The following is a 12,827-nucleotide window of genomic DNA, read 5'->3' as shown; positions in this document are numbered from 1 at the left end:
GGGCCTGTAGATCCCGATCAGTGGAAAGACAACGGTTCTTCAAAATACGACCACAAACGAAAAACACAAAGAACCCGTCGCACTGACGGAATGCTCCTATATACGCCCACCATCGCCTGCAAAGCGTCCCCTCTCGGCAGGTGTGCTCATGATATCTACTGCACGCGACATTCGATTGCATTGCAGGCTCACCATTGCTGTGTGAACGAGCGCGTTTGCGTAGTGCGCGCGATTATGATCCGTCAATACTACGCGTTAATACCCGATGCCCCTTTTCTCTCCTGCTGCGTGGGGAGAGGGCGGATATGTTTATAAAGAAAAAAAAAAAAGAACGGAGAGGTCAGCCAGACAGAGGTCGGCTTGCTATTCCAAAAAGAAAAGAAAAGGAAAAGAAGAAAAGGAAAGGAGAAGAAGGATGGGGAGGTCTGTACCATTGCATGACGTCAGCCAGTGATAACACTGGTTCCAATGAACACGGCGGTTAGAGGCGAGCGCTGATAACAAAGTATATACACAGTACCTATACGGATGTAACCCAAGCAGCACAACATCTTGGCCCAATATTGGAGCAATATTGGCAATATTTGTCCAATATTGGGTCAAGATGTTGTGCTGCTTGGGAAGATATGCGATCGCGTCCGCAACCGCGCAAGTTGAAGTATGTGTATCCGTATTTGCATCCCAGCAGATATTGAACATATTCGCTCGTGCATTTGTAGGAAAAAAAAAGATGTACATGACTAAAATACAGGGGTCGTTCAAGGTTGACAGAGACTTTTGCTCGCGAAAAATTACTGAGTAAATATAACCGAATGAAACGTTTGGAGGACGAAATGCAATCCTTCTTGGGTCAGCGGCACGTGCAGCAGTGGCAGCCAACATGGCAGCGAACAGTGTGTCTGGTAGCTATACTGATAGCTGTGGAACAGCGATGCATAATCAAGTTATTTGTGAAGGAGAACATTAAACCTGCTGAGATTTTGCAAAGACTGCGGGCATACTATGGGAAACAAACGATGTCAAGGGGGGAAGAGTGTACGAACGATGTAGACAGTTTGACGAAGGACGGGATATGGTGACGAATGAATGAACCACACGGACACGTTCGTCCGACTGCAGTCACGCCAGTGAACATCGCAGGCGTTGAGCAAGTCATCCTCGAGAACCGGCGAGTAACACTCGAGACATTGCAGCTCAGCGTAATATTAGTGTCGCCAGTGTGGAGACAATCATTCACGAGCACTTACTGTTCCGCAAAGTCTGTGCAAGATGGGTCTCCCTGACACCTCACTTGTGACAAGAAGGGAGCGCGCATAGCAGTCTCTGAGCAGCTGCTGAATTGGTATCAATCCGAGATGAACGAATTTTAGCAATCAAAACCACATGTGATGAAACCTGGATGCATCATTTCACCCTAGATTAAAAAAAAAAAAAAAAGAACCAGCACAGAAGAGCGGCATAAGGTTTCCCCGCCGCCAAAGATAAGCCAGATGCAGCCGTCTGCTGGGAAGTCCTTGGGAACTGTCCTCTGCGACATGCCGGGTGTCATCCATGTGGACGTCTTGGAGGAAGGGGTCACGATTAATGCCCGGCACTATACTGCACGTTGATAAGGGTTGCCGTGCGAAACGGCAGAATCTCAGTCAGTTTCCGTTGCTTAATTACCCCACCGATGGCAGGATCGTAACAGGTGATGTTCTCTAAACTTATTCGTAAACGTGTTAGTAAAGTGGTACCGCGATGAGCAGGCAAAGAAGAGAGGAATATAAGAGAAAAATCTTCGTTCTCGCTCGTTTGCCACTCGTTTCATTGTGACACTTTTTATGGGTTATCAAAAACCCACTGACTCGGAAGAAAAAGCAGGTACAGTCAGAGTCAACTATATTCCGAGTGGACGGTAAGCCGGCTCTTTACAAGCCTTCCACTCTTGCATGATCTTGTGTACTAGTTTCCGCTGTAACTTGGCACCAGCAGAAAACGTTTCGGAGAAACCATTGCACCATAGAGATCACTCGCATATTATTTCTGGTGCCTTCTGGCACTGCCCTTCTGAAAAGAGGTATGGGGTTTTCTGTGTTTCGTTTGAGCGTCACGTGTAAAGGAATTGCGCACTTATGTATAGGAGTACCGATGTTGTAATCACGCCTAATTAGCCGGGTGAGATGCAGTTTTCTTCCCCTTTACAGCTGCACTGTTTTGCAACACTGTAGTCACAGTAATTTTATTTTGTATTATTCTGTAAGTCGACAGATCTGCACGAGCCCCGCGGAACGTGCAGCATGCAGCACAACTATTGGCTGACATACTATACGAATGAATCTACTCCGAATTATTATTCTTATCATTCCGTGATTCCAGGTTTTCATTGAGAATATTATCGGAATCGTTTCTAGGAACATGAAAACGTACGGTACAAGCTGTGCAGCAACCAGCAACGAAAATGTCGCCTATTCAGGCGAGCTCGCGGAGAAACGGCACAGTAATGAAATCCTTAGCGAACGCAAAGCATGGGACGACACGTCGAGTCGGTGGTGTTGCGTCGTGTCGTGTCTTTGTGTCCGGGATAACCACCTGTCTGCTAGAGCTCAATATGATACCAGTGTTAGTTTGCTTCTGCTCAGTTAAAAGTCGCTAAAATCCCTTGTTTGAAGTTCATTCTGGTTACCGAAACTGTATAAGCCCGGGGTCTGTTCACAAACTGTGACAACTGATTGCCAGTAGAATTCGGCAACATGTGAACATGTGAAAAGAGAGAGAGAGAGAGACAGAGTAAGGAGAACTCAGGTTCGTCGCCTGATGAGGTACCCTGACCCATAAACGTGTCGCACTATACCAACACCACCTACAGAAGCAAAGTCTGATCGGTTAAACGACGTGACGTAACAATTAAGAGCGCGCCAATCACTGACAGTTGGCGATTGGCCGACATCCGGCTGACGTGCGAAGGAGCGAGAGGGGGAATTAAGCAGGCCTTGGTACCTATAGGTGGCGTTGGCTGTACCCAAATGCGCTTAGCGACCTCTAACGAAACCAACGTACACACCTTGTCCACATTCTCTACCCCGCAAGGCGACTGTCACAGCATCTCCCGTGCACTGTAAAAGAAAGTCTACCGGGGTTCTTCGCTATCAGTATCAAGCCACAGCCGTTAGTGTAATCATCCTCTGCAGCCTGGTGGCCCCCAATTGGCATGCACATAGGCGCGCGCACTACGCATCCGTTGCCACAAGGCAGCAGATGGTCGCCATTTTATGAGTTCGCGTGAGCCACGGGCTCCGTTGGCCCCCGAAAAAGAAGAAGAAGGAAAAAGAAAAAGACATGCTAGGAACCGGAAACGCCCGGAAGTTATTATTCTCTTTCGCGAAAGCTTTCTCAACGGACTCAGCAAGGGGCGGCTTCCGTCACTGGGACAGCGTCACCTGTGACATGCCATTGTTTTATGCTGTGTGACAACGGAAGGAGAAAATGGTGGGTTTCCGAAACCTGTACTATACTCCCGCACACACACACAAGCCTCTCCGTATAGGTAGCGTTTGTCATCCGTGATTGATTCGCTCCTTAATTTTGCGTAAGTTCTCGGCGGACGGGTCAAAGCAGAAACACAATAACTGAATAAGTGGCGGGATCTCACTGTAATATATGGAGTGGCAAGTTCATGACATGCCGAAACCCAGGATTAAAGTGGAAAGTAAACATTTGGTGCGAAGAGTAGGTGTGTGCAACATTGTGCAGCTATTGCTGTCTTCATTCTGCGATGGCAAAGCATATAAATTGTTCGTATCGTGGTACTTAATGTGGCAAGAGGTCACCGCAACGAAACCCACACATTAACCCTTCTGAAGTAAGTAATACCCCTGAGACACGGCCACGTTTGAACTCCTTTCCATTAGGGGTCCATGTCCTGCAAAGGACACCTTCGGGATAGGACACACCGGTGACACACGGCACGACTGAACTCCTTTTTGTGTTCCTTTGAAAAATACTATAACAGTCAGGTAGTTAGATAACAGTAACAGTACACATAACAATACGACCAATTAATTCAAAATGCGTACTGCAACTGCAATATCTGCACGCAAACTTTCGAGTACTCGAAAAATGAAAACACGGTCTGGCCTTCGTTCGAGAGTATTGTCGCCGTATCGCCCTTTCGTTCGAGGCTACGCCATACGCCTTCACAGATGAAAAGGAGATCACCGATCTCAGCTTCCCAAAAGGACCGCTCCGTAAAAGGAGATTCTCCCTTGCCGTTTGTCACGACAGGCATCGCCTTTCCGTTAGGTGTCCCTTTTTTGTATGTTTGTGTTCCGTAGTTCAAACGAGCCCGTGTGTCAGGGGTATAAAATGGTATAAGCAACTTACCGGTTTTGTGAGAAACTCTGCGTGGGAGTGATGACGTCGAGGCTTCCCAAACGCCGAATAACTGAGAATGGGAAAGAGAATAACAGTGAAAGTGAGTTAAGGAGCTTCTGTGCGGACACGGTCGAGAAGGTTCGTTATATACAACAACTCTAGCTGGCTAGCTTGTGCAAATACGCGTACGCAAAGAGCCCTCAGAGACAACACTGCAGTTACCCTATAGTAAACAATCGCGGAAGTTGTCTTTGTTTCTATGTAACTGAAACAACCAAATATTTACAGCAGCCCATATTTATTTACATTTCAGCAACGCTACAATAAAATGTTTCCGCACACTTTTATCCTTAAAACACTTTTATCCTTTTTGTTCGTTTCTTTCTTGACAGTTAAACTCGATACGAAGAACTATGGGCATATTTACATGTGACGATCACCGCATTAGCCGCCATTACCGCCTCTGCGTTCGAAAGGGATAGCGTTGGTGGTGCTGCGCACGCGCAAGACATAAATAGAGCTTTGCGCATTGCGCAGAACCACCACGCTATCCCGTATGTACGCAAAGGCGACAGCGTAGGATATACTAATATTTAAATGAAGTTGTTGTTGTTGTTGCTGTATACATGTAACAAACAAACAAACAAAGAACAGCCCGCCGGCAGAGAACGATATGATTCATTGGTGCAAGAGAGAGAGTCCGACCCGTGTTGCTCGGCCTCTTCTTCCATACATCACATGTGCATATTTCATATATGAACACCACGCTCAAAAGGGACATTCAGAGTGTACCGAGCCCAATATACGCAATACGCGGAAGTGAGCTATCATGCTGTGATTTCTCCCCACGCCACCTTCGATGCTTTTACCTGAATGAATCGGCGTACGTGCATCCCCTAAACTATCTGTAGCCTTCGTAAAGCAGTTTCCCCATGCGCGCGTTCTCTGCAAATGAATTGGAATCCATCTGGGAAAAGGATTTATTAAATCACGCGGGGGCCAAACACCGGACAACCCCACAGGAACTATCCGCCGCCCCGTCATTATCTCACTAGGGAGCGCTCATCGACGGCGACTTGTTCGGAATAACTTAAAACCAGACAGGCCATTTTTCCCATCACGTATATACCGACGGGCGGCGTTGGAGTTTATGAACACAGTGGTAAATGTTCCAATGTGCTTTACAGCGCTAGGTCGGTTATGAAATATTGTATGCCTGTGCACGGGTGTCGAAAGGGAATCTCTCGAACCGATATTAGCAAACTATATATCAAAGAGTCGTTCGATTTATGGAGTGATCAATGGCACTGTCCAGAGTTCAACAGCATGTAACAGGATTCTCGGAGTTCCCATTTGCTCGGTCTCTCTCGTAATTGAGTTGAGTTGAGTTGATACGAAAAGAAAAAAAAATGGAGAAATATGAACTCATTACGAGAGCCGGCTACTCCAGATCACTTAGGAAAGCACAAATGGCTATCTACAATAAAACCAATGAGTGACAAAGACAGTCAGTCAGTCAGTCACACACACTGTCAGTCACACTGTGTCCACCAACTTGAAGTCTGCGCAAAATCGCACAAACGCGCGCATGGCGTGAAACTGACGGTCGGGTGTCCAAGGGCCCAGAACCTTAACAACGTCAAATGGTCTGCCATCCAGCCGAGCTAAGGAAGCTTGTTGAGATTGTCTGTGCTGCTGATACCGTGGACAGGATAATAAGATATGTTCACTGCCCTCAACAGTCCCACAGGTACCACAGTTAGGTGAATGAGCCTTTCCAAGCTTGGGAAGAAGACGTCGGCTGCAGGGCACGTTGAGGCGGAGCCGGTGGTAAAGTGTCTCTCGTGATTCTTTTCATTTTCTCTAAATATTCGTGCCAGAGCGAAATGCAGCTGCTTGTAGAACGCAAAATACACGTATAAACCTTTTGGATGAATCATTTCTTTTTTTTTTTTTTTTTACTGTTGGTAGGGACGTCTAGATTGTCTGTTATCTCTCTACATATATGTCTTGCAAACAAGTGTCGCAAGCGTCAATAATGAGTTTTAGTATATCGTACAGGATCGCAAAAGCGATCCTGTACGATATATGAAGGCTATCCCTTACGTACGCAAAAGCGTACGTAAGGGATAGCCTTGGTGATTCTGCGTACGCGCAAACCATAACGAGAGCTGCGCGGTACCACAACGCTATCCCTTACGTACGCAAAGGCGATAGCGTACAAGGCACTAAAGCTCACTGTTATCGTTTTCAATAGCGTTATTGGGTATACCAGTATCTATCGTTCCTTACATAATCCGTATGTCGCTGCGCGACTGCTTGGTTCATCTATGCATTTATTTCGTCCCCCCAAACGAGAAAACAGAAGAACAAATAAACTCAACATCATTCCTCACTTCCGCGCTTGTTGTTCACGTAAATGTAAATAGACTGCCGCCGAAGAAAAGCAACGTCAAAGGCACCGGCTGCTCAAGTATATATACGCTCTGCCAACTCCCTCACGTCCACAATTTATCAGCTTATAGCGTGACGTTCAACGTCAGTCCTACTCCCCTACCCGCAATTCGGGTTGAAGCACACTGAACAGCCTCAGTCCAAGTTCAAGTGCAACCTCGGAAACCCTCGAAGGATACGGAACAAGCGAGAGGACAACCATCCACTGCAGAAAAACACGGGGCACGCGCCACCGTGTAACAGCTGGCAAGCATGGGGCATTGGACTCTCCTCTTCTTCCTTCGTTACTTCGAGAGGTGAAGATTAGCCGAGCCATATTGAGCAAATAAGGGCAAGCGCGGACGGGGGCATTCCTTTCTATGTTCATTTTTCACCCCGTGTAGTGCCGTATAGTATCTAAGCGGCGGATATCGTATATAGCCAGGCGATTTTGTCACTATCTTAATGCAGGGCATGTCAAGGTGCGAGAAAAAAAAACGTAGTGCAGTGTAGAGTGTCGAATCGTTTGAAGACAGGCTGTTTAGCACAATTGGAAAGGTTGAAAATCCAGCGAACCGGAGAGGAAGTGTAAAGCGAAGAGTGTCAGAACGCGAGCAGCCGATATTTCGAACAGAGAGCGGATAACACTATGTCGAACAGTGACTGTTCGAAATATCGGCGGCACAGGGAAAGGTGTAGCATTTGAGCGATTCTGCAAATATCGCTATATCCGGGCAACAACCCGGAACGCATTTTGGGGGTTCTAAATACGTACTGTCCAGGCTAAGATTACAAAAGAAAAAAAAGCTTCGCGTAAACTAATGGCTGTCTGTTGCACTAGACGTAGTCTCTAAAAGAACTAAAATTAGTTTTTAGTCCCTAGCGCTAAACTTTTTTGTTAGAGTGTAGAGTATGCTCTCTCTTTAATGCATGTCTCTGTAAATTCAGTGGAAGACGCGAATTGACTTTCACACTTCTGTAATCACTGCACGGAGTCTCCAATTCATTGTATATGCCGCCTCAGACAATTTGAAATTCACACCGAAACCTCGGCTGACCAAACTGAACCAGTGCGATACTCATGAGTGGCGCATTTCAAACCCATTTCCTGCACATCGCGCGGTTCACATGGTGCCACATATTCTTACATCTTTCTTACTTCGCTTATAATTCACTTAGAAGCTGGTTCCATGACTTCTTTACTTTGTAGATACCTGCATTAGTGAGCGCTCGGAGATATAAAGCTACATTTCGAGGAAAGAGGCGAGGATATAATTTCTAGGAAACCAGGAGCAAGACGAGAGGAAAGGCAAATAATCCGAAACCCAGACACCTCTCGTCGCGGGGCAGCGACGAGTGCCTCATTTGGCTTTTAGATTCTCGAGGGCGGAAGAATATCAATCTCGCGAGCCTTGCTGGAATGCAGCATCTAGCTCGCGTCCCTTAGGGCGACCTCGTGCAAAAAGGGGGACGAACACGGGCACACGCCTGTGAGTGACGTTGATGTGAAACGTACAAGAGAACGCGCGCACTAAAACGTTGAGGGGAACATGAGAATACTCCACGACCGACGCACGTTATGACCCACGTTATGACCCACGATGATACTAGATATTCTTTTAACAAAAAAGAAAAAAGAAAAGAAAAACTAGAAGAGATGAAACATCTGTGTATTTCGTAGGTTACAAGCTTTCGCCCGCGGAGGCGAGATTTCTTCAGGTATGAATACAGAATATCCATACTGAATCTGTATCCATACCTGAAGAAGGCCAGGCCCGGGCGAAAGCTTGTAACCTACGCAATAAATAACCGTTTCATCTCTTCTTGATTTTGTTATATCGAAGCTAGGCTATGCCTTTCTTCGTGCATCAGTCTTCTCTTAGTCAAAGAATGGCGAAGAACTGCACACATAGCCGCAACCGCAGGCAGCAGGCTTATATGTATCTTGAGTATCCTACTCGAAATACTGTATTTTAAATACGTTTTAGTATTTTAGTATCTTATACTCAATCCTTTTTTCGAAAGGTACTTGTACTCTACTTAAAATTTCTACCCAGTATTCTAATTACTTGGCTTTTCTGATTGTCTTCATGCCACGTTCACTTTCGCAACTTTCACTGCAGAAAAATAAAAGATAAAAACGTGTAGTACACTTTGCATAGAAGAAGGAGTAAGGTATTGTGTAAAACCATTTTACTATTACAGAAGTTGACGAAAGGGCACCAGCAATTGGGATCAGCTCAGAGGTGCAGCGAATCACACCGTTCTATAGCTACGCATTCCCGACAACATACCAAGCCACACTGTCAAACACAGATACATGTTACGCATTCGTCACGGCAGCACATTCCCTCTCACACTGCTAATCAGACAAGCTCCGGATTCACACAGATGAACTCACTCGTGGCGTACTGCTCTTCCTCGTGTACCATAGCAGGTAGCATAGTAGAGGCCAACGAATCCATTGGCCTCGTTTACTACGAAATGCGAACGTTTCGTAATCCTCTCAAAGATGTTAGTTTGTAATCAAAAGTTGAAGCATGAAGGTCACACACGTATACAGAAATATAGCACTTACACAGGGTGTGCTTATGTGCAACCAGCAATACCTGTGTACAGTATGTTCGCATATTGTTTGAGAGCAGAGTGGAGAAGGCCTCTGAAAGAAGAGCTCTATTCCTGCACCGAAAAGGATCACTGAAGATGTGTCTATTAGATGTCGTGTATCCAAACATTTCTGTCATTCTTGTTGTCGATGCCTTTTTGATGCATATTGAGTAATCGGCACCTTCGTCGTGCCCATAGAATGTTGGTCTACAGAGCTGCAGAAACGCTCAAGAGCACCACCGGAGTGCCCTTTATCGGTCCATAGACGATAGCGTGAAAGGCGAACGCAATGCATGTTGGACAGCCCATCGTCACACGTCATTGCAAACGTCAACATACACGTGACCATAACAAATGGCCACGCCCATGATCAGCACCGACGAAACCGCGTTTGGAAAGAACGCGATAGTTATTTAGTTTTAGAATTTCTTTCGACCTAGGGAATTACTGATTTTCCACGATATCCTCGCTGTGACACATGTCGTTTTCCAACTGAGGCATCGTACTTCTGACCACTCCCAGAGATGTGACAATGGCAGCGGCGTTAAGACTCGCTCAACTCATGCAGTGCTTCGGAGGGATACGCTACGGTAGTTTGTCTCTGCGCAGGGTCTCTGCGCAAAGGTTGTAGAACCCACGTGACGAAGCGTCTGTCCATTCACAAGGCAGCAATAGGGGAGCATTCGTAGACCAGCATGAGTCCACAGAAGGAACCACGTGCGCCTCAACCTTGAAATGTTACCCGTTTGTTTGGGGAGAGACCAATGATGTCCCTGCACGGGCAATAATGGGAGAGAGGAAACTGGGGAGCTGCGCAGACGGCTGACCTACTCTCACAGCGTTCATGACCTACCTATGCCTAACTACACCCACCATGTCGCGTAGTGACTGCGTTGGACAGTTGTCCTCTCCTATAGCTTAGCCCCATGTATGACCTGTCATCTATACCTGCATTCCCATCGTTTCATCGATTGGAGCTTTCTGGCCGGGCCACGATATTTGGATCTGACACCACCTCCCGTGGCCTAGTGGCTACGTGATGGCATTCCACGCCTTGACTGAGAGGTGACCCGGGTTCGAATCCGGGCGCCAGCTCTGCTGTCTGGTTGTTTTAACTGGCTTTTCCCCAAACGCATTTCCCTGTGAAGTCGGCCCAGGACGCACGATCCCCCTCTGCGATAGCCGTGACGATGCCCGCCTGAGCGACTACGACAAGCAGTACCAGGACCATCACCACCACCAATGACCTGAGCGGCCACCTCAGATCGTCGTTTTTCATGCGTGGCAATGAACTACTTTGAAGAAGACCTAATAAACACGCATGACATACAACATGAGCGAAGACAAACTGCACGCTCTCGGTACAGCGTACCTCAGGTGCCGTGACAAAGGAGGGTGAGCAAACACGCCGCCGTTTGTCCTGGGTAAACACGCCTTCAAAAGGGGCAATGTCAAGCTCGCCGAGTTATAGTTCCCAGTTGTGAGAAAGTCCGCCGTCCGTGTTTCGCTTCGCGGGACTCGCCCCTCATCAGTGCTGCATTGTGCGGTATTACGTGCTTATCGATCTAAAATCATTCGAGACATTTGATGATATACATACAACTCAAACTGTTCAGGGGTCACCTTTCGCCCAGCTAGGTATTTCACACCGGAACCCGTCGTTACGGACGTCAGGCGCATAAGGCCTTTGTTTACCTGCTTGTGTTTTGTGAGTACCTGTTTAGGTACTGAATATGCACATCTAAGCCCGTGCATGCCAATTTATTTTCATTTCCGACATAAAAAGATGTATGAAACAATACCGGGGCCTGAAATGGTTCATCCCCAGAACCACGGAGCACACAAATCCCAATATTTGTGTAGTTTCACGATAAGATAATTGAAATGAATCCTGAAATTTCGCAATGAGGAAACATGAAATTATAGACGTACTCTATACGGTCGCGTTTAACCTAGCAGCTATGTGACTGAAACATATCCTTGGGCTTGATATCACCCATGGACCTGGACCCTCCGGATTACCGTTCAGGGATGCTATCTTTACCCCACATTGACATGGCCTTCTCGTAAATTGGGAAGCATCAAGTAATCGGCACGGACGGGTCATACACTCCTTTTCACTCACTCTTACATGTTTTCTCAATCACACACACATTCATATACACAAGGCATGTGGCTGCTGAGAACAGCCATGTAAACGAGCCGAGGCGAGCTCCATCTATAGGTATACAAGCACAACACATGGAGCCTAAGGGACAAGGCCAACAAGTAATTCACCAAAAAGGCCACCCAGGCTTTGAACCCGGACCGGTAATGAGGAGAGTCTAGCGCTAGCACTCATTGGCTTTTTCGTGAATTACTTGTCGAGTAAACCCAGCCCAACCAGTAATACCGACAGAGAACACTCAATATTTTTAATATTCTTTAGCGAAACTGCGCTAAAACGGCTCAAGGCGACGCCTGGTGGGAAATATACCCCAATTCGTCAAGCGACAGTGATGTGTGTTCCCGACTGATTTGCTTCAACAGATGGCTACGTAGCAGACTTTTTTTTTTTTCGTTTTCGACCCAGTGTTATACGCATGCAATATAGTTTTGCAGCCGCACTTGATGAGCAATACGCAAGTGGCGACTACTTCGACACAGTGTTGCTCGTAATTTTAAATTTTTATTTTCCAAGAATACTATGAGTGCAATTGGGAAGAAAATTGTGACACAAGAGTACTGAGGACTCGACCTGTCGAGTAGATACATTTTCTGAGGTTGCACCCCAACTGCTTTATTCATTTCATACCATGCTGCTAAACCGCCCCAGAAAATAGCGCCTAGTGCCGCAAAGCTTTCAGAGAGACCTGTGCACGTTGTGTGTACGTATATGCTCGGTCCACAGTAGTGGGCACGCGAACGTTCGTCCAGACCTGCGCACAATGAACTCGGACCCATCTCTGGCGAGCTTCCCGGGCTCTGCTTTGTTGAGCCATTGAAAGGACAGGAAAAAGGCGAGGGTCAAGGGAAGAGGAGGCGGCCGTATAGTTTCAAAGTCATGTCAGAGTCTTTTGTCCCAATCGGCGGCTTTTGTCTTGCGCTCGCCAGATATATACAGTCGCGGCGACACAAAGACCGGCTGCCGTTGCGTTTTATAGGAGTTGAGCTGCGTTTCCCCCCCTAAGACAACGGCAGAGGATTAATAATGGTCGTCGGCAGACAAGTGCGGTCGCAAGGAGGTGAAGGTCAAGACTTGCATGGCCACGCCAGTATATTTCTTATACTTCATGAGGAGAATAATGCGAGCCAGCGGATAGCATGCTTGGAATCATGGTAGAAAGAAAGTCGCAAAGTTAATTGGAGACGAAGCACTCGAATCAACTGCTGAAGGTCCTGAAGAGTCTTCTGGGAAGCAGCATTACGACGCAGAAATCTATCTTGGTGTTGTC

At 46.8% G+C, this 12,827-nt stretch overlaps 2 protein-coding genes across 11 annotated transcripts in view; one reads left to right on the top strand and one right to left on the bottom strand.

Annotated features, from left to right (window-relative positions):
* The window catches only part of LOC135368445 (cadherin-23-like), a 489,752-nt gene that overhangs the window by 347,016 nt on the left and 129,909 nt on the right, over window positions 1-12,827 (bottom strand). For all 6 annotated transcript variants that reach the window (XM_064601708.1, XM_064601707.1, XM_064601705.1 and 3 more), the window contains one exon: window positions 4,363-4,423. The gene's annotated coding sequence lies outside the window, so the exon portion shown is untranslated. The remainder of the gene's footprint in view (window positions 1-4,362; window positions 4,424-12,827) is intronic.
* Window positions 1-12,827, top strand: part of LOC135368447 (paired box protein Pax-5-like) — a 144,997-nt gene that overhangs the window by 9,294 nt on the left and 122,876 nt on the right. The window lies entirely within an intron of this gene.

This window comes from Ornithodoros turicata, chromosome 9 (genome assembly GCF_037126465.1).
Source record: "Ornithodoros turicata isolate Travis chromosome 9, ASM3712646v1, whole genome shotgun sequence".
NCBI classification, from domain to species: domain Eukaryota; kingdom Metazoa; phylum Arthropoda; class Arachnida; order Ixodida; family Argasidae; genus Ornithodoros; species Ornithodoros turicata.
Note: the sequence above shows the minus strand (reverse complement) of the source record. Positions and strands in the feature narration are given on the sequence as shown.